Here is a 27,975-nt window from a genome sequence, read left to right as displayed (position 1 = left end):
TTTTACTTGTTTTTTGTTTTTTGGAATATTTTTAAATTAAGCTACGAACACTGTGTCGTTAGACATAATGCTATTGCCCATTTCACAGACTACAGTACGGTGTAAACATAACTTTATGTGCACCAGGAAAGCAAAAAGTTCACTTGACTCTCTTTATTTCAATATTCACTTTACCCCAATGGACTGGAACCAGATCCACAACATTTCCAACGTGTGCCCATCATTTTTCCCAATTTTGCACACATTGTAAAAAAGCTTAGCAACATCATTATAACTTACGTCATCTCACCAACAGCAGCCCCGCACACAAGTTCCTACTGGCGAATCTTTGCTTGTGGTTCCGCTGGTTGCCTCGGCCCCACAGAGGGCAGCGTGGCTCCAGAGAAACTGCCTTCTTCTGTTACCACAGCATGGCGCCCACAGCTCTGTTCTTGTTTCCTGTTGCTTCTTTGGACTGGTAGTTTGTGAGAATCAGGGTCCTCCTTGATAAGACCCACAGCAAGGCTGTGCCTCATCCCATGAGTCACTGCACTGTAATTTAAAACAAAAACAAAATTTTTTTAATTTAACTTTATTTTTTATTTTTAAAAATTTACATCCAAATTAGTTAGTATATAATGAAGCAATGATTTCAGGAGTAGATTCCTTAATGCCCCTTACCCATTTAGCCCATCCCCCCCACAACCCCTCCAGCAACCCTCAGTTTGTTCTCCATATTTATGAGTCTCTTTTGTTTTGTCCCCCTCCCTGTTTTTATATTATTTTTGTTTCCCTTCCTTTATGTTCATCTGTTTTGTCTCTTAAAGTTCTCATATGAGTGAAGTCATATGGTTTTTGTCTTTCTCTGACTAATTTCACTTAGCATAATACCCTCCAGTTCCATCCACGTAGTTGCAAATGGCAAGATTTCATTCTTTTTGATTCCCGAGTTATACTCCGTTGTATAGATATGCCACATCTTCTTTATCCATTCATCCATCGATGGACATTTGGGCTCTTTCCATACTTCGGCTATTGTCGGTAGTGCTGCTATAAACATGGGGGTGCACGTGTCCCTTTGAAACAGCACACCTGTATCCCTTGGATAAATGCTGAGTAATGCAGTTGCTGGGTCGTAGGGTAGTTCTATTTTTAGTTTTTTGAGAAACCTCCATACTGTTTTCCAGAGTGGCTGCACCAGCTTGCATTCCCACCAACAATGCAAAAGAGATCCTCTTTCTCTGCATCCTCGCCAACATCTGTTGTTGCCTGAGTTGTTAATGTTAGCCATTCTGACAAACGTAAGGTAATATCTCATTGTGGTTTTGATTTATACTTCCCTGATGATGAGTGATATTGAGCATTTTTTCATGTGTCAGTTGGCCATCTGGATGTCTTCTTTGGAGAAGTGTCTATTCATGTTTTTGCCCATTTCTTCACTGGATTATTTGTTTTTTGGGTGTTGAGTTTGATAAGTTCTTTGTAGATTTTGGATACTAACCTTTCATCTGATATGTCATTTGAAAATATCTTCTTCCATTCTGTCGGTTACCTTTTACTTTTGCTGATTGTTTCCTTTGCTGTGCAGAAGCTTTTTATTTTGATGAGGTCCCAGTAGTACATTTTTGCTTTTGTTTCCCTTGCCTCTGGAGACGTGTTGAGTAAGAAATTGCTGCAGGCAAGATCAAAGAGGTTTTTGCCTGCTTTCTCCTCGAGGATTTTGATGGCTTCCTGTCTTACGTTGAGGTCTTTCATCCACTTTGAGTTTATTTTTGTGTATGGTGTAAGAAAGTGGTCCAGGTTCATTCTTCTGCATGTCGCTGTCCAGTTTTCCCAGCACCACTTGCTAAAGAGACTGTCTTTATTCCATTGGATATTCTTTCCTGCTTTGTCAAAGATTGGTTGCCCATACGTTTGTGGGTCCGTTTCTGAGTTCTCTATTTTATTATTCCATTGATCTGAGTGTCTGTTCTTGTGCCAGTACCATACTGTCTTGATGATTACAGCTTTGTAGTAGAGCTTGAAGTCTGGGATTGTGATGCCTCCTGCTTTGACTTTGTTTTTCCAGGTTGCTTTGGCTATTCGGGGTCTTTTCAGGTTCCGTACAAATTTTGGGATTATTTGTTCTAGCTCTGTGAAGAATGCTGGTGTTACTTTGATAGGGATTGCGCTGAATATGTAGATTGCTTTGGGTAGTATTGACATTTTAACAATATTTGTTCTTCCTATCCAAAAACAAAAATATTTTTAATGTTTATTATTTACTTTTTGAGAGAGACAGAGTGTGAGTAGGGCAGGGGCAGAGAGAGAGGGAGACACAGAATCCCAAGCAGGCTCCAGGCTCTGAGCTATTGGCACAGAGCCCGACACAGGGCTCGAACTCACAAACCGTGAGATCGTGACCTGAGCCCAAGTAGGATGCTTAACCGACTGAGCCACCCAGGAGCCCCAATGATATTTAAAGTGAGCTCAGAGTTACCTGACCCCAATTTGATAGCAAGATGCAGAGAAATCTACTTAGAAATGTGACCCAGGCAATTCCTGGTGTGGCTCACTTTCCTCCCAGGGGTCTTACCGAGCAGGGCTCCCTCCCTCTGCGGCAGTGCTGACTCACTTTGCCTACGGTCTCCTTCTGCATAATTTTCCTTTGAGGAGGGGTGAGGAAGGTGGGAGAGTGGGAGAAGAGAGGAAGGAGAGGAAGTCACACCATGTTGCTTCTCTCTCATGTTGGGCATGAGGATGGTCCTGCCCAGGACATGACTTATTTTACGTCTTGGGTGTGGGTGCTACACTGAGCCTCCTCCGTGAGCTGGAACGTCACCATGGCACTTCTGGAAAAGAGATCCGATGTCACCTCTGATGGCAAGTAAGCGAAAAACACAAGGGCAAAAATGATCATCAGGCAGACGATGAGGACAAAGGACACTGGAAGCCATCATTTCTGAAGTGATGGCCAGAGAAAGAAATAAGGTTCTAATCTCAGAACACCCCCAAACAAGGGGGGAGGGTTGGTGAACAAGTCCCTCTTCTCATCACGTGCTGTTGAGAAAGGGTGTGAAAGAGCGGAAGATACAAAGGAAGGGAAGAGAAGAGAAGCCTGAGCTCTGCTGCAGGGGGAGGGTGGGAAGGGGTCCCTGGGGCCTCCAAGCTCAACCACTTGTGTCTTCAAGCTGAGAAAAAAGTAGAGAAAAGGCAAAAATCTATGAAGTCTCATGAATAAATAGATGCTTAATGGGAGGGAAGAGAAAAGAGAGACTCCCAGACTTCTCCCTGGAAGAAGGAGGGATGGGGGAGAAGGAGAGAGCCCCACTGGCAGGAATGAGGTTCAGCCCCAGCCCAGGATGAAGTGAACCCCAGAAGCCAAGGCAGGCAGAGTGAGGGATCCCCAAGCAGGGGGAGTGGAGGGTACCAACCCCCAAGCCAAGGATGAACTGGCTTTGGCATTCAATTTAACTTGAGTGTGAGCCGAGCTGCCCCACGTCCACGTGGCCACAGCCCAGGAAGGCAAGGACACAGAGGTGGCCATGCCCCGTGGTCTGGGGGGGGGGGGGACCCTGGGGTCCTTTCAGAGATGAGGGCTGCCTCGGGGCAGCAAGACTTTAAGATGGCAAAGTGGAGGCTTCTCAGACCTCTCTTTTCTCTTCACCCTTAAGAAAATGGTCAATTAGGAACAGAAACAGAAATCCCATCACATAAAGAACATAAGAGAACTGAAATAACGGAAGACAACACCTCTACTGCCACATCCTGATGTCCTTGAAGCAGGGTGGCCAGAGGCAGGGGAGCTCAGACACCATGAGAACACGACAAGGGCAGGGGAGTGGGGAAACGGCCCAGACAAGCTGCGTTCCTGTGGTATGCCACCCAGCGAGGCTTGTTGAGTTTCAGAGTATTTGATGAGAAATCTTGGGGTAAATAGCTATACTGATGTAAGTCCTTTGGAAGTACAAATGCTGTGATGGCTACTATGAGCATGAGCAGAAAGGAAGGAGAGCGGTTGCCATGGGAGCGCTCGGAGCCAAGAACAAGACTTGGGGCCTGGGCTCACGTGCATCTAATTAGTCTTATCTTCAGTGTCTGCAGGAAGAGCTCCCAGGTCAGGGGCTTTCAACCTGTTTGTTCTGGACCATCAACAAGAAATACATTTTTTTAAAAGTTTATTTATTTATTTTGAGAGAGACAGAGAGAGAGAGAGAGAGAGCACACAAGCAGGGGAGGGGCAGAGAGAGAGGGAGAGAGAATCCCAAGCGGGCTCTGCACTGTCAGCACAGAGCCCGACGCGGGGCTCAAACTCAGGAACCATGAAGATTTATGACCTGAGCTGAAGTTGGACACTTAACTGACTGAACCCCCCAGGCGCCCCTAAAAGTGCACACTCTTATGACATAAGATTCATTCTGATGTTTTCTACATAGTTTCATTCTGCTTTATTTTTCAAACACAGCTGTGGTGATAAGATGATCCCCAGTGATCTCCACCTCCTGGAGTCCACACCTTTTGATAATCCCCTCCCCTGACTGAGGGCAGGACCTGCAACTCAACATCTCCAACAATTGGAAACACAAACCAAAAGCACAATGAGATACCACCTTTCACCCATTAAGAGGGCTACCATCAATACACTACAAAGTACCAAGTATTGGCAAGGATATGGAGAATGGGGACACTTTGCACTGTTAATGGAAATGAAAATGGTTTAAAAACTTCTTACCAGACATGTCACCAGAGGCAAGGGAAACAAAAGCAAAAGTGAACTACTGGGACCTCATCCAAATAAAAAGCTTCTGCACAGCGAAGGAAACAATCAGCAAAACTAAAAGGCAACCAATGGAATGGAAGAAGATATTTGCAAATGACATATCTGATAAAGGGTTAGTATCCAAAATATATAAAAAATGTATACAACACCCAAAAAACAGATAATCCAGGTTTAAAATGGGCAGAAGACATGAATAGACGCTTTTCCAAACAAGACCTCCAGATGGTCAACAGACACATGAAATGATGCTCAACATCACTCACTGTCAGGAAAATAGAAATAAAAACCACACTGAGATACCACCTCACACCTATCAAAATGGCTAAAATTAACAACACAAGAAAAAATAGGTGTTGGTGAGGATGTGGAGAAAGGGGAACCATTTTGCACTGTTGGTGGGAATGCAAACTGGTGCAGCCACTCTGGAAAACAGTATGGACTTTCCTCAAAAAATTAAAAATAGACCTGCCCTACAACCCAGCAATTGCACTACTAGGTATTTACTCAAAGAACATAAAAATACTAATTCAAAGGGATATGTGCACCTCAATATATATAGCATCATTATCAACAATAGCCAGATTATAGAAGCAGCCTGTGTCCATTGACTGATGAATGGATAAAGGAGATGTGGTATACATATACAATGGAATATTACTCACCCATCAAAAAGAATGAAATCTTGCCATTTGCAATGGCATGGACAGAGCTAGAGAGTATTATGCTAAGTGAAATAAGTCAGTAAGAGAAAGACAAATACCATATGATTTCACTTATATGTGGAATTTAAGAACAAAACAAATGAGCAAAGGGTGGGGGCGGGGCGGAGAGAAAGAGAAACCAACCAAGAAACAGACTCTTAACTGCAGAGAACACAAGGATGGTTACCAGAGGGGGGTGGGGGCTGAGTTAAATAGATGTGGGGCTTAAGGAGGGCACATGTGATGAGCACCAGGTGATGTGTGAAAGTGTTGAATTGATATATTGTATACCTGAATCTAATATTACATTGTTTGTTAACTGGAATTTAAACAAAAACTTAAAAATATATTTATTAAAAATGGCTGAGATATTAAAATTTGTGTCTATGTATTTCACTGTAATTTAAAATAATTTTTAAAAACTCTGATAGAGCCACTCACCTGGGAAGCTCAGTCGGCTGAGTGTTCAAGTCTTGATTGTAGCTCAGGTCATGATCCCAGGTCGTGAGATCGAGCCCTGTGTTGGGTAGGCTCCTTGCTGGACATGAAGCCTCCTGAAGATTCTCTTTCGCCTTCTGCTCCTCTCCCACTCATGCTCTCCTCTCTAAAAACAAAACAAAACAAAAACAAACTCAGATGGAATCACAAAGCAAAACCCAATGTGTATGTCACATAAAAGAGATTGGCCTAAAATAAAGTAACTTACATACTGCAGTAAAGGATGGGAAAAGTCACACCAGACAAATGAAAATAAAGAGAAAGCAGAGGTTACAATGCCACCGTCAGAGGTGGTTGCATTTAGGACAAAGAGTGCTCACTGTGATGAAGGAAGGCCATTTGTAAATGACAAAGTAGCCCAGCATCAGAAAATGTTATTCAAATGCTCCAAGAAAGACAAGAAGCCACTGACAGAAATGTTTTGGAAGTAGGAGGCTTTCATTTACTCCTCTTGGTCCATGGTAAATCAGATAGGGAAAAATAATAATTAAATCTAAAAGACGCTGAAGGATATAAAAAATAAGGTAGACCTGGGGTGCCTGGTTCTACCAGTCAGTTATGCTTTTGACCTTGGTTTCTGCTCAGGTCACGATCTTAGATTCACGTGATGGAGCCCTGTGTCAGGCTCTGTGCTGACAGCATGGAGCCTGCTTGGGATTCTCTCTCTGTTCCTCTCCTTCTCTCTCCCTCTCTCTCTAAAAATAGATAAATAAACTTAAAAAAAAAGGTAGACCTAATTGATTCACATAAACTCCATTCACTATTAACAAAGAATACTTCTTGTTAAGTGCTTATAAGACAGTCAAGCACATTAACCATATATTTGGCTAGTCCATAAACTAGAAGTCTTTTCTCACAATTTATAACTACTTGTTCATAAATAAGGTAATTGTACTATTGACAGTTTTTAATTATTAAAGTAAACACAGGGGTGCCTGCTGGCTCAGTCGGTAGAGCCTGCAGCTCTTGGTCTCGGGGTTGTGAGTGTGAGCCCCATGTTGGGTGTAGAGATTGCTTAAATAAATAAACAATTTTTTAACACAAAAAGTTTTAATCCTTTCTTTTTGCTTCCTGAGAACACATCTTTTGCATCCTTCTGTGAAAGCTTACGCACTGAACATGAAGATTCATCAAAAACGTCAACGACCTCAAGAGACGGCCTCAGGAAAAAGACAAAGGCTACACATGGCTTTCTCTGGTCTCAGGTCAGGACAATTAGAATTAATTTTAAAAATTAGGAAAAAAAAATGTTACCTGTATATTTTCTAAAATCTCTTAATACATTCGGGCCAAAGAAGAAATTGTGATAGTTGATAACAATAGCCCTGATACTAAAGCTAAAGCATTGCTCAGAACAATTCATAGTCAAGTATTAATTTTAATAAGCGAAAAATAATTTAAACATTCAACTCTAGGAGTTAGAAAAAGAACAATATTTTACAACTAAAGAAACTAAAGGGTGGCTGGCTGGCTCAGTTGGTACAGCATTTAACTCTTGATCTTGGGGTGTGAGTTTGAGCCCTACAATGGGTGTACAGGCTACTTAAAAATAAAATCTTTAAAAAAATGAAAATAATCAAAACAACTAAAGAAACTAGAAGGAATAAATTAATACATATAGAAAAGAGGAAAATGGTAAAACTAATAAATCTAGTATCAGCCAAAGTATATAAAAGAATACTCATAAATAAAACAGATTATTTCTAAAAATGAAACCCTAGCCTTTCCCTCCTGCTTTAGGGAAGAGCCTCAGCTCTGTGTCCTGTGCGTTTCTGCCCTGGGGACACCCTGACTCACACCTCCAGTCGCCAGATGTGTGGACATTTCCCCCACACCAACAAACAATTCTCAGACACCAGCAGGGTGTCCTAAAATTCAACTCAATTCTGTCACCATCTACCCCAAGGTGGCATCAGATCCCACAGGCTAAGGGCTGAGTCCCCATCCCCTACATCAGATGCCAGAGTAAGTCCAGGTTGTCACCTGAACTTCTGACCGACAGGATATAAATCAGAGGTTCCCATGACCCCCTCCTCAGGTTCCATTAATTTGCTAGAGTGACTCACAACTCAGGGGAACACCTTCATTCACCAGCTTATTAAAGGCTCTGATAAAGGATACATATGAATAGCCAGATGAAGAGATACTTAGGGTGAGGTCTGGGAGGGTCCTGTGCACAGGATCTTCAGTGCTGTGTTCACCAGCCCAGAAGCCCTCTGAACTGTACTACGGGGGTGTTATGGAGGCTTTCTCATGTAGGCATAATGGATCATTAACTCCATTTTCAGTCCTTTTTCCTTCTCAAGGAAATGGAGGGCAGGACTGAAGATCCCAAGCTCTGATCATGGTGACCAACCTAGGAGACACCCAGGAGCCCACCCAAAGTCAACTCATTAGAACAAAAGATGCTCTAATCACCCAGGAATTACAAGAATTTCAGAAGCCCTGTGTCAGGAACCCGGGTCAAAGACCAAACATTAGAACAAAAGATGTTCCTACTATTCTTATCACTTAGGAAATTACAAGAGTTTAGGAACTCTGTGCCAGGAACCAGGAGCAGAGACCAGTATACATTTTCCATTATGTCTCAGTTTCCTTGGAAAAAAATAAATAAATGGAAACTATTTAGAGAATATAAACTATTCAAATGTCAAGAAAAAATGAGAGGATGGTTTCAGTGGGCTATCCCTTGGGGAGAAAAGGGCAGAGATGGTGTCACAAGTGAAGTCTACAGACCTAAGGAACAGATAAACCAAAGATATGAAAATGTTTCTCAATTCGGGAGGTGGGGGGAAAACATTATAACAGTTTTATGTAGTCAGCATCATGCAGATACCAAAATCTGAAGTGGATAGCACCAAGAAATATCACAAGCAATCTCATGTAGAATTACTAATGCAGAAATTCGAAGGAAAATACTAGCAAATGCAATCAAGCAGCATCTGAGAGCATGATCAATTGTTTTCATAACTGGAATATACAAGAATGACTCAATATGGAAAAACCTACGAACAAAATTAATTGCCTGTATGGATAAAATTGGAAAAACAAGACCATCTCCATAGATGTTGGAATAAGATTGGATAAAATTTCAAAATCTATTCCTTAAAACCTTTTCATAAAAGATGGAAAGAAGAATAATTAACCTAAAACCCAATACCATAGTTAGCAGAGAAATAATGAAAGTTTGTTAATAAGGTGAAACAAGACAAGGATGTCCACCATATTTCAGTGTTGTTCTGAAGTATTTGAAGACGAAAGAATTTTCAGCACAGAGGAAAGGAGATACAGATTTAAGATGGCAGTTAAATGAGAACTTTATTGCCCCAAATTTGAATTGTAAATATAAACTTATGATTTATGTTTTCTTAAGAAACAAGAACAACTAAACTTATCTCTTAGCTTGTCCACTGATAAATCTGGAAACAATGACCAAGCCAGAAGCAAGGAGCCTCCCCAGCCCCCAGGCTGTGGTTGCTATGACCAATTCCCACCTTGGGGAACTAGAACTTCTGCAGAGGGCAGATTCCTCGTCAGGGGTGGGATGACCTGGAGTGTCTTGTCACATCAGATAGCGAAGAAGTGAGGTTGTGTCGAAAGGACTCAGAAGACAATCTGAGGAAACTCTCACTGGCCAGCAAGAGGACAACCAGATCAATAGCGCAGTGGAGGGCTGCCTGGGTGGCTCAGTCAGTTGAGCATCCGACTCCTGATTTCAGCTCAGGTCATGATCTCACGGTCACGGGATCGTGCCCTCGTGGGGCCCACACCCAGCATAGAGCCTTCTTGGGATTCTCTCTCTCTGCCCCTCCCTCACACGTTCTCTCTCTCAAAATAAATAAATAAACGTTAAGAAAAATAACACAGTGGATTGAAGCACACCAAATATGTTTAAAATGTTAGTTCATAATAATACTAGATAATACTAAACACACCCAACACCACCCCCACACCTAAAAAAGAGGAAAGAAATCAAGAAAGCAGAAAGCACATTGGTTACCTCTGGAAGATGATGAAGGGGAAAAAAATTGGGCTTCCAAGCTTTTATTTCACCTTTTCTTTACAGAGATGAGAAGCTAGTATTCCAGCTAGTGAATGAAGATAAAGGCTGAGAGAATATCACTATTCTGCAATCCCTAATGAATTAGAGGATCTAAGCAGCGGGCATCGGTGGCAGCTAACACCACAAGAAGAGAGAGATAGCCAGAGATAACAGGCTTTCCAGTGGAGGAGCATCGCCCTTATGACACACGCCTATCCAAATAATCAAGCCAGAATCCGATTAAGTCCCTAGATCCTACTTACTAGTCATCTATGGGAAATGCAGAGAGTAGAGGAAGGTGTTGAAAAGGATCAAGAGAACAACAGACTGATCCCACCTAAAATATTAATGCAAAGTCTTAGTAAGGTATTAATTGTTAGCAGAGTTCATCAGTACATTATAAAACCATAGCCAAGTAGAGAATTGACACATTGATTCAAAGATGGTTCAGTATCAGGAAATCTACCAGTGTAAATAACCATATTAAAAGTCAAAGAGAAAAACCAAATGATCATTTCAAAATTCATACTTGATTGAAGTCATAAGTGCATAGGAATGGAAGACTATTTCAATTACTCAAGAAGATAAATGTATGAATATATACTACTTAATGGTGAAATGTGACATTAAAATTGGGCACATATGGTATGCACTTTTTCCATTATTTAATATCATTTTTATTATTAAATTATTAATTGTTAGACAAAAGAAAGAAAATATAATCATAGGAAAGAAGAAGGCAAGAATATGCTTATTTGTATGTGATAAGATTATACGCCTAGAAAGCCTTAAAGAATACAAATTTTATTACAAGGAAAAAAGAAGTCAGCAAGATGGCTGGATCATGACTGTCATGTAATTGTTAACCGTGTGCCAGGCACCGTGCCCAGTATTTCTTATATAGGAACTGGTTTCATTGTCATAACAATCTATGAGGTAGACATGATTCTCACCGTCCTGGTTTCACAGAACAGGAAACGGAGGCACAAAGAAGTTAGTAATTTGCCCACAGCTGGTAAGTGGTGGAGCCAAGATAAGACTCCTTGATGTCTTTATTTGCCAGCAACACCCACTTTTGAAAATGTCCCATTGATTATAACTTAATTAGAAACATCTAGAAATGTGCTTATCAAGAAATGAAGAAGACCCAGGGGTGCCTGGGTGGCTCAGTGGGTTGAGCCTCCTGCTCTTGATTTTGGCTCAGGTCACGATCTCACGGTGGTGGCATCGAGCCCCACGTCAGGCTCCATGCTGAGTGGAGCCTGCTTGGGATTCTCTCCCTCTTTCTTTGCTCTTCCCCTGCTTGTGCTCTCGCTCTCTCTCTCTCTCTCTCTCTCTCTCTCTCTCTTTCTCAAAATAAATAAATAAACATTAAAAAAAAAAAAGAAATGAAGAAGACCTGTATGAACAAAACTTTAAAAGAGAAGAAGAAAGATGATAAAGGGCAGAAGAGCTGAATTTTTGGTGACCTCTAACCTGACTGGTGTCTAGACCACTGGTCTTCAAAGTCGCATGTGAATACCAGACCTTCCCATTGGGATGAGTGTTGATGCGTCTGGGTCACTGTAAGGCAGTGGGCGTGTCCAGAAAAATAAACAGAAGCTCCCTAACGAGAGCATCACCCCCTCCCCTCACACACTTGCTTTTAGCTCATCGTAGCTCAATACGCTTTGCCTCCGTCCAAGTAAGTAAATATAAGGGTTCTATTATTAAATTGAGAGCGTTTTTATTGCAAATCATTGCAATGAGATGGAGAACAACCAGGAAAGTCTTACATCATTCATGGCAATTTTCAGATGATCACATAATAAAATACTTAAGTGAGGTTTTTAGCTTAGACATTACAGCAAAGAGTTAAAAATGTTAAGTTTCTCAATGCCTAGAAGTGTCTCGGAGTAGTTTGTTACCTAGCAGATACTCTCAAAAAAGGATCAGGCATAATCTACTCCTTCTAGTAAATTTCAGGTTTTAACACTAGGATGTTCAAAAGAAAAGTGTTGGGATGAGAACATTTTTGCTGCTGTAATTTTGTGTCGTTGTGAGAATTCTTATAACATTCTTAAAAATTGGGGAATTTTTTTTAACTTGTTTTGAAATCTTCCAAAAGAAGAATCCACTTGATAAAAATATGAAAAGTAAAACATCTTCTAATTAATATGCAAAACTTCCTGACCCACATCAGGAAAGATGAAACTGACTCCCTTAAAATCTTTCTAGAATGAGTGGAAATGCTTGAATTACTGGAGACACAACCCAGGAGAGCAGCCCAGGCCCTACCTCCTCCACCTGGATTCATGCTTATTCTGGAGAATCATTTCACCAATGATGGATGGAAAACCAAGGGTCAAAATAAATGGAATCTAGAGTCAGACTTCACATGTCTGCATCAAAAGCTGCAAAACAAATTAAAAAAAAAAATGATGTGTGGGGCACCTGGGTGGTTCAGTCAGTTGAGGCTCCAACTTCGGCTCAGGTCATGACCTCACCATTTGTGGGTTTAAGCCCCATGTCAGGCTCTGGGCTGACAGCTCGGAGCCTGGAGCCTGCTTCGGATTCCGTGTTTCCCTCTCTCTCTGCCCCTTCCCTGCTCATGCTGTCTCTCTCTCACAACATAAATAAACATTAAAAATATTTTTTAAAAACAAAAAAAATAATGATGCATAGCCTATCACACTGCTCTATTACTAATATTTTCTACTAACATTTTTGTATCATTAAATAACATGAAAATATTTTAAAATAGTGTCTATTTCCTCTTCCACTTATCATTTGCACTTCTATTTTTGCATATGTGTGATAATATGCAGTTACATATCTACCAACCTTAAAAATAAATCTATATAAACCCATAATTAAGAGAAATAAATATACTGGGGGCACATGCTGGCCTAAGGCACATGTTACAACTTGGAGACTCCTATATTGACTTTCCAAAGTTGCAATAATTTGATGATTGAATAATCTGCCTTTTTTGGCTACTTAGCAGAAAGTTCTTAAAAGTCTGCCCCGGGGAGACTTTTCACTCTTATGTGGATCCTGAGAAACTTAACAGAAGACCATGGGGGAGGGGAAGGAAAAAAAAAAAGAGAGAGGGAGGGAGCCGAACCATAAGAGACTCTTAAAAACTGAGCATAAACTGAGGGTTGATGGGGGGGGTGGGAGAGAGGGGAAAGTGGGTGATGGGCATGGAGGAGGGCACCTGTTGGGATGAGCACTGGGTGTTGTATGGAAACCAATTTGACAATAAATTTCATATTAAAAAAAAAGGTTCTACCTGTTGGTTCAGTGGATAAAAGCAAAGTGAGGCCTTAAACACACACAGCGAGGCTCTGCTGAGACATTTGCATTTGATGATAGGAAAAAAGGTTTAGCTGATCTCCTGTCAGTGTTTTAAAGGAGGATTTAAATTAGTAGTTAATGGTCTAAAAAATAAATTTTTTTTAAATTTTTTTTTTAACGTTTATTTATTTTTGAGACAGAGACAGAGCATGAATGGGGGAGGGGCAGAGAGAGAGGGAGACACAGAATCCGAAACAGGCTCCAGGCTCCGAGCCATCAGCCCAGAGCCCGACGCGGGGCTCGAACTCACGGACCGCGAGATCGTGACCTGAGCTGAAGTCGGACACTTAACCGACTGAGCCACCCAGGCAGCCCAAAAATCAATTTCTTTATATATTTTTTTCTGATTCCCAATACGGAAAGTAACTGGATTCCTGTGTGAGGCCACCTGACTCTACCTGTTACTGGTATTGTCACTTACCTTTGCCGCTTGCGGCCAGTAGAGTGGCAGCTCCCCAAGTCACCCAGTGTGCCATTTCTGTCAGGAGAGATTATTCACCAGCAGGAGAATCACGTCATCAGGAACTATTTTCTGTGAAGGGACAGTTTAAATCATGGCTCTCTACCTCAGCTGCATGTCACAATCCCTGGGGGTCTTCAGGAAGTTCTGAGGCCCCCGTCACCCCAGCCCCTGGGGGTCTGAGGTCACTGGTCTGGGAATTAGGTTTTCAGAGCCCCTCAGCTAACAGGAGTCAGAGACCCAGGGCCTGCCGTGACCCTGGGAGCAAAGGTTGCAAAGGCTGAAGGCCAAAGCACGTGTGTCCCTGTGGGTGCTGAGGCCCCACCCCTGCCAATGGCTCGGGGGTCCCCGGCACCTGCCACATGGGCAGGGGCCCCATCTTGCTTCCACCGCAATTTTCAGACGTTGTTATTTTTTATCTCAGGGCTAAGCTCTTCCCAGAGTTTAAAAGAGTTGTGCAGGGGCACCTGGGTGGCGCAGTCGGTTAAGCGTCCAACTTCAGCTCAGGTCACGATCTCGCGGTCCGTGAGTTCGAGCCCCGCGTCGGGCTCTGGGCTGATGGCTCAGAGCCTGGAGCCTGTTTCCGATTCTGTGTCTCCCTCTCTCTCTGCCCCTCCCCCGTTCATGCTCTGTCTCTCTCTGTCTCAAAAATAAATAAAACGTTAAAAAAAAAAAAAGAGTTGTGCAGAGTTGCCCTTTTCTTCAATAAAGTGGTAAACATATCATGAGATGCTTCCCGGAGGCGGCAGAGGTCATAAAATGGACTTGTACGTTGGACACACAGAGATCCTTGTCAGTGGATAAACAACAAGAGATCTGTTGCCTCCATCTCCGTACAAATAGTCAGCAGGTAAGACCTTGGAGACACAGATGGAAGCACGGAGGAAAACCTGGCCGAGGAACACAGGTGCCTTGAATCACTTCAGTTTGGAACCCGGCAGGATTTTCAGGAAGACGCAAAAGGGAATCGAGACGGTGACAAGCTGTGATTTGCCCATTTTTACGTGTGTAGCTAATAAAGCAAACGCTCTACGAGAGTGTCACCTCTTGAAGTCTCACCACTTGGACACTCTTGTAAGTTGGGCACATGGAACAGGGGGCGCTGATGTGACCGGTCCGGGCGGACGTTTGTAGAACCACCGACCAGAGATCAGTGCGACCATCCAGCGGCGAGAAGACAACCCAAAGGCAGGCAGCCGGTAGGCGGGACACACCTGCGGGGTACTCAGCTATCGCAGTTCATGCGACTGCAGGATGAAGCTGAGGCTGGAGAGTGGGTTCCCGGGGTTTCCCCTTGAGTGACCTGGTGGCAAAGGCCCAAACCGGGGATCTCAGGTGGGCAGAGGGAGTCTGGGGGGAGACGCAGGTCCTGCTCCAGGAGAACACGGCTTTGAGCGGCAAAGGGGACACCTGCCCTGGGGACCAGGAAGCCGTGTGCAGACGGGTGTGGAGCGCTCCCGAGAGATCGTTCTAGAGACAAGCTTGGCAGCGTCTGCATGTGGGCTGGCCGAGGCCGGGACGTGGGCCAGACTGTCCAGGGAGAGAGAAAGACCACAGGAAATATTGGAAGTTCAGGTGATGACAGAGACACGGGGAGTGGGGACCTCCCCTCCTGCAGACCCAGCAGTCTGAACAGCACCAGCAGGGAGAGCGAGAGTGGGGCAGGACGTGTCCAAGGACTTATTACGTCCAGTGATATTGGGGTCCGGTGACCGGTAGCTTCCCACAGGGAGGCTGATTCCAGGAGGGCTGAGCCAGACGGAGGATAGAGGGCCATGAAAGAGGGGAAGCCGGCCAGAAGCGTGTCTGTGAAGAGAGGAGGATGGGGACAAGTCTCTGTAATTCTGCAGATGAAACGATGTGATCACGTGTAACCTGCCAGCGAGAAGCTGCTGGGGGAGGGCAGAGGAAGTACCGAGAGGACCCACACTGCTCCAGCCGAGGACAAGCAGGTCCCTGCCGGGGACACGGCCGCTTGGGCTCTGGAGAGACGGGATGTGGAGGAGCCTTGGGCGGAGTGGGAGCATCTGCACCCTGCTGCTGGGGAGGAGGATGGCAGTGAGGTCAAGGGGGGAGAGAGAGGGACGCCGGAGAGGGTGTAGCAGAGAACACGGGGGGCTGCGGGAGGGGTGGTGAGCACCCCCAAAATAGGAAACTTAAGTGACATTACTTCATGTGGTACCAGGGTCCGTGGAGGGTCCAGGAGGAGGGTCTGGTGAGGGTCCGGGAGGAGGGTTCATGTGATTGCAGAAGGTGTGTCGGTGAGGGTACAGGCCGGGTCTATTCCAGGAGCCGTGGCTGAGGAGAGAATGTGAGCATTTGCCAGAACAGGGAGAAGATGCATAACGTCTGGAGAAGAGTTGAGCCACGGAAGAAGATCCGCTGGGCATCCTGTGGGTAGTTGCTGGGGCAGCCCTGAAGGCAGGCCCGGGCTGTGGGGTTCATCACCCCCCCTCAATACAGGACAGAGCATAGGACCTTCTCAAGGGCTTGCCCAGATGTGCGGGCACAGGGAGGGGCAGGAAGCTGCGGGCAGGCAGATACCAAATAAGAGATCAGACTGAGGTCACATCGGAGAGATCAGATAAGTCTCTCAGCCCATGAATTTGATTTTTCCTCAAACCTCAAAATAATGTCTCATCAGAAAAGTAGGCGAATGACATTACTGGGACGTTCGAAGCATCATATCCAAAGCTACCGTGAACCTGGATATCTTCAGAACAAAGGGTAGCCAAGTGTGTAATCATTAGGTGCCGAGTCATCATTACCTGGCTTGTAGAACAGCCACCTTCCGGGACTTGTTCCCTGGCGGCGGATGGGCCCGGCAGACGCAGTCTCTGAATGTGTGGGTCTCAGCGCAATAAGAACGTCCCCAGCCGTCTGACAAACCAACAAGTTGTTGGCGATGGTATCACAATTTATCCCTATCCCTATTGCTATTCTTTTACAATTTATAAAAAAGAAGAGTGAGAGAGACAGTACCCGAGAGCCAGGTCCACAGTCGTCATCTCGACGCCCACGCCAGGCAAGGACCATTATCAGCCTCAAATGTCTTAGTCAGACTTTTGTGGATGGAGTCCAGATGCGTGTGCCCCTCTCCCCTTGATCATATTCGCCAGCTAGGAGAGGAAGAGGGACAGGAGCAGGCTGTAAAATACTACTCAATGCGGCTGAGGGACACCCCAGCCCCGATGACCACACGGGAGCAGAGAGAGAGAGCAGTGAGCACGAGAGGCAGAGTGTGCAATGACGTGCAAGGGTGCACCTGCGTGATTCATCCCATGGGGCTTGGGGTTGCTGGGGAATTGAAGGCCTGGTGCCTGGAAGGCGGGAGTAAGAGGCATAGACAGGAAAACAGTGGAAATCCGGGTGAAAATCTGCAAGGACCCCCAGACCTGCATGTGCACCGAGGGAAGCCATGCACCTTCCCTTTGGTGGGAGGCATGTTCCCCAAAGGCTGCAACCGCTTCCCAAGCCCGGGTCGGCCTGGAGACTTGCTTTAACCTGTAGAATGTGGAATTGGTGATGGGCCAAGTCTGGGCTCAGGACCTGAGGCCTCCTTTAGCGCCTGCTCCTGGCTCCCTGGAAACCCCACTGGGCTGCCACGTGACCCAGCCAGGCCACCCCCAGGATGAGGCAGACAGAGGGTGCCCCCGCCCCACCGGCCAGCCTTGGCCACAGATTCGTGAGTGAGCGGGATGAACTGCCCGGCAGAGCCTGTCCTAGATTGCTGACCCACAGCACCTCAGGCCTAATTAATGCTTGTGTTTCTTTAAAACCACTATGTTTAGGGGGTGGGTTTTTTGTTTTTTGTTTTAAATACAGCAAAAACTGACAGGCGCACCTTCGTGGGAAACTACAAACTGAACCAGAAAGCCGCTTGACTCAGGGTCACAGGTGGAGCAGTGGGTAGGGATGAGATACACATTTCTACCTGGTTCTCAGCCGTTACTCCAACCGTGAGCCTCCACCTGCATCTGGGTGCTTACATGCCAGGAAGGGGGACAGAACAGCCTTTCTGCAGGAACTCAGGGGCCCAGAGGACCCCAAACAGGGACATAATGTGGGAGAACCACATCAGTCTGCTTCCAGTGGGGTAGTGCATTACCAAACCTGTGGTCACCTTCTTCTTCCGGCAGGAAAAGTCACAGAGAGGAGAAAACCCAGCTTTCTGCTGTCACACACCACCTCCCCCGTCACCACGCAGAAAGGTCAAGCAGCTTTGAGGGGCCTTACTCCCAAATACGAAAGAGCATCCAAATGCAGAGAAGGAAAAGTTCTTCCTCTGCTTTCTTAGGCTCAGTGGTTGGGGCTTATACATCAAATGGGTAAAAGTCAGATTAACAGGAGAAAAAACCCAAGAGTGTATTTGCAGGTGCAACGTGTGTACACGTGGGAGGACTCAGCGGCGAGTGACTCAAAGGGGTGGTTAGAATCTGGGGCTTTAAACCATCTTAACAGAAGGCGATAAATCGTGGAGAAGAGACAAGACAAAGGGGAAAGGGTGTGGGTTTGTAGGGGTGGTGATCATGGGCTGACAAATATCTGGGGAAACAAACGGAATATGAGGGATCTTTTAGCAAGCTCTGTTAGGGCTGGTTTTCCGTCTCCAGTGAGACAGGTTGCATCACATGGTCTCTTCTGGAACTGGACAGGAGTGGGGAACATCTTCACAAGGGAAAACGTATACCCTGCATTCAGGCAGAAAGGGGAGGATAGAGTTTTTCCTGAATCCGCTGTTTCTCCATTGCCTTCCACTCAAAATAATCCTTATGCCAAAGCGGTCTATTTTGGGATGGTCTATTCTGATCTCCTTCACAAGGATAACCAGATACTTGAAAAGAGTTATAACGTGAAAAGCAAAGAATAAGACCATCATACATGAAAAAGAACACAAAATAAACATCAGCATTGGGGACAGTAAAAAATCAACTTCAAAAAGCCCCCGTAATTAGTATGTGCAGGGATATAAGAGAAAATATTGAACCTGTAAATCAAGGACCAGATGCTGTGAAAAGAAAAATCAAAGAGTAAGTAAAAAGCTAGGAAATTAAAGCATGATAGTGAAAATTAAAATTTCAGTAGAAGCATGGGGAAATAATGTTCAGTCTGTCTTTGAGAAGGTGAAACCATAACCGATGGAGACTTGGAAAGAAAATGAGTGGATCAGTTTGAGGTTGACTGGTGAGCACTTGAGAAAGTGAGACCAGGGGAGGCAGCTGGGGAGGCTCTCGGCACCTTACACACGAATCTCCCCTGGAGGGAGGGACTCTACTTTTCAAACGGAGAGCATCACCACGTCCCAGCAAAATGAACGGAATAAGCCAAGGCACACGACCATAACCGTGAGTGGTAGAGCAGCTTGTAAAACATTCCGAGGGAAGGGAGTTACTTTACAAGAGAGAGGGGATAAGATGTCAGCAGGCTCCTTACCATTATTAAAAATAGAAGAAAAACTGGGATAGGCCCTGAAGAAAAATTATATTCAACCTAGATTTCATACTGAGTCAAATTATGAAGGATGAGAGTAAAAATGTATCACTCAGGCACCATTTTCCAGGAAGCTGCTAGAGGAGGCCTTCTGCACAAATGAGAGAGGAAGCTAAGAAAGACAAGGACAGGGGTTGAAAACCAGGGACCCACCAGAGGGAGGTGGAGAGCAGCCCCAATATGCTGCTAATGGGAGGTCCCAGGACCACAGCTGGACGGCAGCTGCAGGGACAGCAGGTGCACGTTCCAGGAGCCCGAGCGCGAGCGGAGGGAGAGAACAATGGCACCCACGTGTAATCGGGTATTTTGGCAGAGTAGACAAGTGCACTGGAGAGGCTGGGGGGTAGAACAGAGATACAGATTAAGAAAAGCTGGAAAATGGAAAGGACGTGGCAATTATTAACTACGACCAAAAAATATGTAATAAAGGAACTTGAAGTTTCTTGGATACATCAATTAACATGTTTTCCCCCCAGTTTAGGAAGCGTTGGCCATTTTTCTTCAAATATTCTTTCTTCCCCTTTGTTTCCCTCCTCTTCTCCCGTGACCCGTTAGGGATACATTGGTGCAGCTGAAGGTGTCTCACAGGTTTCTGGGGCTCTCTTTTGTTTTCTATTTCTCAGACTAAATAATCTCAGTTCGCTGAACCTTCTGGCTGCTCAAATCAGGTGTTGGGCTGTAGTGCCCACGGTCTTCACTTCAGCTTCGGAAATTTTATTTGTTTTCTCAGCCTTTTAACGCCTTTATAATCTCTATTTGGTGACACACTGTTCTCAATCTGTTATTTCTTCAGACATGGTTTCCTTTAGTCTTTGAACATATTTATAGTAACCGATCTAAAGTCTCCATCTTGTAAGTCCAACATCTGGACTGTTGTAGGGATACTTTTTATTTCCTGTGTTTGGGCCACACTCAGCTGTTTGCACGTCATCTAAACTTCAGTGTGCATCAAAATCACCTAAAGGACTTGTTAAAACAGAGGCTGGGCCTCATCCCCAAGTTTCTGGGGTCCAAGAATTTCTGACATAGTCCCAGTTGCTTCTGCTGTGGCTGGTCCAAGGAAAACACTTTGAGAACCACCAGCCCAGGCTAGACCCACCACCATCTCGGCCTCAAAGCAGGGTCCGTGTCTTACGGGTCTCTTACTCCACAGGGTATCCAACACAGTGACTCACAAAGAGCCATTCTACTAGCTTTATTGATATTGAATTACTGAATTTCAAAGGTGTGTCACAGAACATGGCATACACATCGAGGTTCTAAAGAAGAACCAAAAGAGAATGAAGAAGGGCGTGTGGCCCATTCATAAGTGAGGCTGCTTCATCAGTGAACAAAGAAAGGGGAAGGCGTGAGCTTGGTGATCTCCAATAGCATTCCGGGCATCGAGTCGTTAATTATCTCAGTTTTCACACAAGGAAGAAAGACTTAATTTTTTAATCATAGCATGCTTCTAGTGATTAGTAGATTCAGTATGAGTGAACACTGATGTCTTTTTACTAATGGGAAAATTGTTGTTAGTTACTAACGGGAAAATCATTACGATTAGTGCCCAGCTAAAAAATGCCAGACACAGAAACCGAAGCAACAAGCAGAGGCAGCCGTGTGCAGGACAGTGGGCAGGGGGCTGCCTGGCTTTGAGCCCACAATGCCACGTGCACTCAGGCCCTCAGTTTCTCCCTCTGTAGAATGGGCACCAAAATACTCACATCCGCTTCAGAGGGTAAGTCCTCAAAGCAGCGCCTGCTGCACAGTGAACGTTTGTTAAAAATGCCAACCGGTGCAGCCCCTGTGGAAACCAGTATGGAGGTTCCTCAAACCACTAAAAAGAGAGCTACCATGCGACCCAGCAATTTCACTGCTGGGTACTTACCCAGGGAAAATGAAAACATGAACTCGAAAAGATACCTGCACACCTGTGTTCACTGATGTTTCACTTACAATAACCAAGATATGGAAGCCACCTAAGTGACCTCGGCGGATGAGTGGATACGGGAAATACTTCCAGCAGAATTTTATTCAGCCATCAAAAAGAAAGAAATCTTGTCATTCGTGACAACACAGAGGTCTCAGAGACATCACGCTAAGTGAGATAAGCCAGGCAGGGGAAGACAAACACCATATGATCTCACTTACTTGTGGGATCTAAAACACCAGCAACGATAAAACTGTGGAGTCATTGCTAGAGAGGGTATTGTAAGTCCCGGAGGGTGAACGGGGTGACAGCTGAAACGTCAGCGATGTTCTGGTCCCAAGGCTGTCGAGCGCGATAGCACTCTGAGAACAGAGCCCCGTGACACCGCAGAGGACAATTAGATACAAAATCCGCTGTGACCCCCTGACACTCCTTGAAACTACACGTACTCCCTTCACGTAGCCAGCAGGTGCATGTCTGGTTAATGTCTAAAGATCCTTTGTGTTCCCTACCCATGCTTTGATATCCTTTGATACTCATATCTAAGAAAATATGAAATAAAGACTGTGCAGTTTGCTGCTGCAGCTGTTTCACTGGTGGAAGCATGCCCGCACGTCCGCTCCATCCAGTATCTGAGAACTTCTTTGGTGTGCGGCCACACAAAACAAAAAGCAGACCCGTAGACACGGAGGAGTGGGGGCGGGTGGAATCAGTGAAGGGGTTGAAAGGCACACACTTCCAGTTATGAAATGAGTAGGTCCTGGGTGTGGCAGGCAGCATGGTGATTGACGGTAGTTAATAATAACTGTGCTGTACGTTTAAAAGTTGCCACAAGAGTAGATCTTAAAAGTTCTCATAAAAGGGTTAATAATAAAAGTAAACCAGCAGAGAATCTTCTCAGGTTAGTCTGTGCTTTCGGGGATATGTTTCCCAGTGAAATTGAGAACGGGAGAGGCACTGGGGCCGTGGAGGGGAAGAAAAGGCTCTCCTAAAGTCCCGTGGGTCCCAGAGGTCTCTAGGGTGATGGCACCCTGTGTAGACAACACCGTGGCTGTCCCGCACCCATATCTGTACATTCCCAGCTCCCATCTCCCACTTCTCCAGACATCCTGCACCTGCAGGAAAGGAGAGGAAGAGAGAAGACGAAAGGCAAACTCACGTCCCCATCAGCTTTTTCGGTCATGCTGTGGATGGGTGCTTCTGGAATGGAAGTGATTTCAGGTTCGTGACCCTCCCCAGAACCCGTGAGAATCCACATCCCAGCCCTGATTTTAGGCTGATGGCTAGTGAATCCGAACGGGATCAACCGAAGGAAACTGGACAAACATTCCTCCTCTTGTAAGGGGTTCAGATTTCCCCCGAGAGCCCTGGAATTGACTGTAAGTCTTGGCAAAGAGCATCACCCACCAGTGCGGGGCTCATAAAGTGTACAGGTCTCTGGAAGACGGGTTTCTCCAGCTGGATTTCGCAATGAGAAACACACCTCAGTAACACAGCCGGAGGCGAGGAACCAGTCCCGGATGACTGATGTGGGGACTGCACAAAGGCGGCAGAAGGGGCAAGATTTGGTCATGCTACTGGCCTGGCCGCGGCCCCTCCTGCCTGGCGGTGTCATTCCCGCGGACTCTGCACGCCGGGAGAGGCGAGCCCTCTGGGTCACCCTGTGCGCACTCAGGCACTCTCTCCTCTTTCCCTTTCTTCCCTTCTTTTCTTTCTTCCTTTCATCCTTTTTGGCTGAGAGGGCCAAATTCAATTGTGTGTTCTCTCTTCAAGCTTTCCGTCGCAGAGATTTCCAAACACACACAACGGTAGCGGTAGGCACACAACAGTCCCCGAGGCTCTGTCACCAGCCTCCCATATCACATTGAGCCAGTTTTGTTCTCTCTGTTCCCCCCTGATGGGGTTCTTGAGCAAACGGCTAAGAAAGAATTCTTGAGATGTCTTCGGTGCGAAAAGGTGGTTTTACTAAAGCACGGGGACGGGACCCGGGGGCAGAAAGAGCTGCCCCGGGGTTGTGAGGGGGGACTGATTATACACCTTTAGGTTTGTGGAGGGAGGGCGATAGAGATAAAGTAAGTTTCTAAGGAATCTGGAAGCAAGGCTTTCAGGACCTTGAGGTAAAGTTATTTTCAGTCTTTAATAAAACGCAAACACCAAGGGAGTAGGGCAGCCAGGAGCTGCCTGAAGAAGGCCTCACTCTGCGTGCTTCAGGTGTCTGCCAGCGGGCTGCGGGCTGGAAGGAGATTTCACTTAAGCTACGTTTCTCTTGCCTTTGTTTCCTTCACCACCCTCTACTTTTCCTCCACCACCCAATGTTTTCCTGGAGCATTTTACAGCAAATCCCAAAATTTCACTCTTTTTTTGTAATGTTTGTTTGTTTGTTTATTTTGAGAGAGAGAAACAGAGTGCGAGCAGGGGAGGGGCAGAGAGAGAGGGAGACACAGAATCCGAAGCAGACTCCAGGCTCCGAGCCGTCAGCACAGAGCCCAACATGGGACTCGAACCCCACGGTGAGATCATGACCTGAGCTGAAGTTGGATGCTCCACCGACTGAACCACCCAGGTGCCCCCAAAATTTCACTTTTAAATGCGGCATTTTGTCTCTCTAAAAACTAAGCACTTAAAAAAAAAAAACCTATCTAAAATACATGATCACACTTTCCCTAATTAACAACAATCCCTCCATATCATCTAATATATAGTTTGCTTTAAAATCTCTCAAAAAATACCTGCTACAGTTGTTTTTGTTCCAATAGGCTCCACTCAAGGTCTCCATGGCGCATCTGGCTGTTAGTCTCTTAAGCTCTCTCAGCATATGACACTTTCGTCTGTCTTTCTCTCCCCAGGCCACATGTCCGGCCGGCTCAGGTTCCCACAGTCTAGACCTGCCCAATTGAATTGTCAAAGTTGTCAGAAGTTCAGAGATAACAGAAGTAAAGCCAGTGAATCACCTAAGTAGCAATGAGTAAAATTTATCGCGCCCACATACACAAGACGGTTTGCATGCCAGGAGCACTTAGACCAAGCACCGCGTGAGGCTTGGCGTATTGTCCTAAAAAGTGGATCATGTCGTGAGAAGGCAGGGACTGCATATTCTTCCCAGGGACTGGCTATAATGTTAGAATGTTCCAGAATTAAAGGGAATTGGTCACCAGTTACCTCATATCAGTTTCAGGGGACAGTTTAAATTTCACTTACGATTTCCAGAGGCACCAGCAAGAAGTAACCCAGGCAAGTGAGCCTCCCTTGTCTGGCAAGACAGAAAAAAAAAAAAAAAAAAAAGCTAAATTGAGCTTTGCTTGTGTGACTAAATTGGTTTTGTCTGCACAGGGAATTTTCAAGTATGGTTGCCATTTGTGTTTCATTTCACCAGTGTAACTAACACATTCCTTTGCTCCCCAAGCTCCTATAAACTGGTGTTTGGATCTGGAGGCTTGTTTAGACGTGGGTTTGAACTTTTCAGCATGGATATTCTAGGATATTCTATACACGGTGCTGGCAGTTCCTCCCACACCCCTAATGTCTGGTGACCCAAGTCTGCTGGACCTGATATTGGTAGGAGGCAGGGGGAAGGTCAGGTCAGCCTGATTGCACCCCTGCCCAACGTTCCCTATCAGCCTCTTGGTTTTAGCATTGGTAATTGCCAACACTCATGTGTTCATTAGTGGTTGCAAACGATGGCTGTCCATTTTGATTTTGTTGTTCTGCACTGATCAGCTGTAATTCCTCTGTTGCTACTTTCTAACCCGAAATACAGTGTGTAGAGGAAAGTATATTTGAAAGTTGTATTTTTGAAATATACATGACACTTTTCTCTTTATAAATTTTCAGAATAATTGGGAACCTACGAGGAGACCAGTAAGACTTTCTTCCGTTTTCCTGTCATCACACACATACAGCAGTTCAAGCACCTGCTTTGTTCCAATGGCGGGGTCTCCTCCAGACCGGCCCCCGGACACAGCCCCCTTGGTCTTGGCAACGTCCTTATTTTGGACCACAACACCGATGTCTCAGGATCGTCTTGTACTGTGCCTGCCTCAGAACGGCGTTCCTTCTAAGAGCCTTGGTTCCTTTCAGTAAAAAGTAGCTTTTGGTGCGTGTGCTTGTTGTGACCGTCTTGTCCTTGAGTCTAGGCTTCTTCTGTGTGTGTGGTTTTCTCTGAAAGATCATGTTGAGCTTATTATACTCTCCTTTCCAAACCAAATGTAAAATTTTAGGGTTTTTGCTTAAGTCTGATTATAACGCTGTACTGCTTAGCATTGAAAATCTTGGTCCCTAAGGAATTTTCCGTGATTATTTTTCTGCTGTCTCTTCTGCCTCTATGTGCTTCACCATGTGGATGGTTCGAATAACAATATCAGTATTAGTATTCCAAGTAGGAAGCTAGGATGAGGGAAAAGCTTGCCACCTGCATGGCAAACAGCCACAGACATGAGAGGTACAAAGTGGCATTGGGGAGAGTTTCAACCACAGTGACAAAAGCAGGAGGAATCAGTGTAAGGAGAGTTTGCCTGCCTGTGAGATTGCTCTGAGATGGGAGGTCTGACACAGGCTCCCCCAGGAGTGTCACCAATGACACTTAGCAGTAGATGGTTGTTGGTGGCAGGGTTTTAGGGAAGAAGGGGACGGACAGAACTTTTAGCTGCCGCGGGCTTTGGGAGGTTTCACACACAGTACATTTGAGCCTCTGGATTTTTTTTTTTTTTTTTGTAATATTTACTTATTTTGAGAGAGAGAGCGCACATTTGTGAGGGACCAAGAGAGGGAGAGAGAGAGAATCCCAAGCAGGCTCTGCTCTGTCAGTGTAGGGCCCAACGTGGGCCTCGAACTCATGAACTGTGAGATCACGACCTGAGCCGAAATCAAGAGTTGGATGCTTAGCCAATTGAGCCCCCAGGAGCTCCTTGAGCCTCTGGATCCTAACGGCTTCTTGTAGGTCCCTGGTGCCTTCCTACGGGCTTGGACCACGGGGGCAGCGTGAGAAAGTAGATGTGAAAGATGGTGTCACTTTTCCAGGTTCCTTCATTTTTCTCTGAGTTTCGTCCCTGCTTCCAAACTCAACTTGACTTGTCTGGAGAGAGGAACATCCTAATAAGCCTGGCAAAAAGTCAAGCCATTTGTCCCTCTGCTTCCTGGAACCTCTCTGGAAAACGCTGCATATTTCCTTGTGGTGACGCTGTTCACCGTGTACCTGGGTCTCATGTCGGAGAAAAAGGACTTCATGCCCACAAACCCAGCTACGTTTCTATTGAACAACCCTCGACTCATTTAGCACCTGAGTTGCTAATGACATATTTTACTAAGTTTATGACTTCATAAATGCAATGATTAGCACTTAATTTCAAGCAATGCCAACTACTCTTACAGGATATTAATTCAACGTTTTAATAAAAAGCTGTTTGGGAGTACGGACCATGGCATTAATCCCCAGATTCTCCCAAAGACGAAGGCGCAGCTCTCTGGGCCTGGCCCTGGCTGGCGGGGCTGGCCGGCCACTCTCGGGGGAACCACTCTTCAGACCTGCACGTGCTCTGCCTGCAACCTCAAACACTCACGCCCTTCTCGTTAGAGCACACGGCACCTCTGCCCTGGAGGATTAGCTCCAAAGGGGGAGTGGAAAAGTAGAAACATCTGCTCAGTCACAGCTAACGGGGACATGAGAGTTCTAATCCTGCCTCTGTCCCGCACGACTCCTCTGTCCCCAGCCCCCAGCCCCTTTTCCCTGATCTAGGCAGGAACAGCCGACCTGAGCTGAACCTCAAAGCCAGAGGAGCCAGTTAAAGAGTTGGGGCCTGGGAGCTCTGAGGGGCTGGGGAGCAGGGGGCCCAGGCTGCGTGAAAAGGGAGGAAGAAGGGGAAGGGGTATAGGGAGCGGGTGGAACAGGGGTGCAGGGGTGCAGGGGGAGCAGGGGTGTGGATGCACACAGAAGCCAGGGTATGAGGTGTGTACCAAGGGGTGCGGGAGAGGGCAGGTGCGCAGGGCATGGGGGGTGTAGCAGGGATTTGGGGGCGCAAGAGGGGTGCAGGGGCGTGCTGGGGAGGGGGCAGGGGAGCAAGATGCTGGGGTGGTGGTGAAGGGACACGCAGGAGGTGCAGGGGAGCAGTGATGCGGGGAGGGTGCAGGGGCACGCAGAGGGGTGCAGGGGAGTCCTGGAGGGAGCGGCGATGGGGGAGGGGGAGCGGGAAGGGGTGCGGAGGGAGCGGATGCAGGGGCGTGGGGAAGGACACGGAGGGGAGGGGCTCCTGAGGGCAGGGACTCAGGGCAGGCGTTTCTGTGCCCCCCTCTCCACACAGTACCTGGCTCCAAACGTGTTCGCTGAGCTGAAGCAGCTGGCGGAGGCCTGATCGTCGGGACCTTGGCGCACCTGTGGCCCCAGATCTCGGGGGCGCGCGTGCGTTCTAGGTTTCCTCCGTGACCTTGCCAACCTTGGTCAGCCGTGGAACTCTAGTCCTTCGTGTTTCATCTTTTTCTCGTCGATAGAAATTAAAGACAGAAAAGATAGTAAACATTTTAACATTTCTTGAATTGTGGAAGCATCAAGAAGATGGAAAAGTTAGTGATTTACTCACAGTGTAGACATTTCTTTGCAAACTGGTGTCAACAATCTGCCAAAGCCTCGTTTGCTGGGAGCATGCCTGAGGGTGTAGCATTTTCTGATTTAGTGATATATAAATATTTGTAAAAGGGAAGAACTGTGTTTTTTTTAATGTCTATTTATTTTTGAGAGAGAGAGAGAGAGAGAGAGAGAGAGAGCATGCGTGGGGGAGGGGCAGAGAGAGAGGGAGACACAGAACG

General features: G+C 45.9%; 1 long non-coding RNA gene across 4 annotated transcripts; it reads right to left on the bottom strand.

Annotated features, from left to right (window-relative positions):
* Positions 1-31: 31 nt before the first annotated feature.
* LOC113594276 (uncharacterized) lies at positions 32-27,923 on the bottom strand. Of its 4 annotated transcripts, none has more exons than XR_008291341.1 (10): positions 27,477-27,923; positions 24,829-25,338; positions 23,910-24,059; positions 21,402-23,406; positions 16,761-16,897; positions 15,949-16,076; positions 13,740-13,850; positions 5,881-6,043; positions 2,535-2,810; positions 32-510 (listed from the first exon to the last, which is right to left on the bottom strand). It is a non-coding gene; the product is annotated as an uncharacterized LOC113594276 (long non-coding RNA). The 4 variants fall into 4 exon arrangements; XR_008291343.1 differs by lacking the exons at positions 24,829-25,338; positions 27,477-27,923 and adding exons at positions 12,257-12,372; positions 24,340-24,433 and having other exon boundaries at positions 23,910-24,065; XR_008291342.1 differs by lacking the exon at positions 24,829-25,338 and having other exon boundaries at positions 23,910-24,065.
* Positions 27,924-27,975: the final 52 nt, after the last annotated feature.

This window comes from Acinonyx jubatus, chromosome D4, assembly GCF_027475565.1.
Source record: "Acinonyx jubatus isolate Ajub_Pintada_27869175 chromosome D4, VMU_Ajub_asm_v1.0, whole genome shotgun sequence".
Lineage (NCBI taxonomy): Eukaryota > Metazoa > Chordata > Mammalia > Carnivora > Felidae > Acinonyx > Acinonyx jubatus.
Note: the sequence above shows the minus strand (reverse complement) of the source record. Positions and strands in the feature narration are given on the sequence as shown.